Source organism: Penaeus monodon, chromosome 19 (genome assembly GCF_015228065.2).
Source record: "Penaeus monodon isolate SGIC_2016 chromosome 19, NSTDA_Pmon_1, whole genome shotgun sequence".
NCBI classification, from domain to species: domain Eukaryota; kingdom Metazoa; phylum Arthropoda; class Malacostraca; order Decapoda; family Penaeidae; genus Penaeus; species Penaeus monodon.
This window is the reverse complement of record NC_051404.1, coordinates 43,500,892-43,501,429: the sequence shown is the minus strand read 5'-3', so window position 1 is coordinate 43,501,429 and position 538 is coordinate 43,500,892.

Here is a 538-nt window from a genome sequence, read left to right as displayed (position 1 = left end):
AGAGGGAATGGTGAACCTTTCCCTGGTCCAGTCTACCTTGGGACTGGGAAACCCATGAGTTTGCGAGACAGAGTACTGGGGAGTGAGCGATACTGCTTGTTACACATTGCATCTACTACTATGCCTGTTTGGCCATCCATTCCAATTTGATGGGCGGACTGCTCTCGGCCTGTTGAATTCAAATAGCTGGCCGTGTATTGCTAGAGAAGATCAGCACTACCCTTATGGCTCTTGGGTGCACTCTTCAGTATACAATTCCCTTTCTAAAGAGGTCAAGGGCTCTTTTGGGGTAAAGCCTCCTCCCAATATCAGGCCTCTAGTGATGTCACATCACCCATAGGAGCCTCTGGTGTCAATACCCCTGCAACAGTGTCTAGAGTAAAGATTGCCTTCATTTTCATTGCAGAATAAGCTATCCTTGCAGATCACGAACCTATACACTGATGATAGATGTCAACATGCATCATGATGACTGTTTTGGATGTTTTTTGACGGCACAGGGAAACACACTGACATGAAGCTTTGAATCTGAGATTAT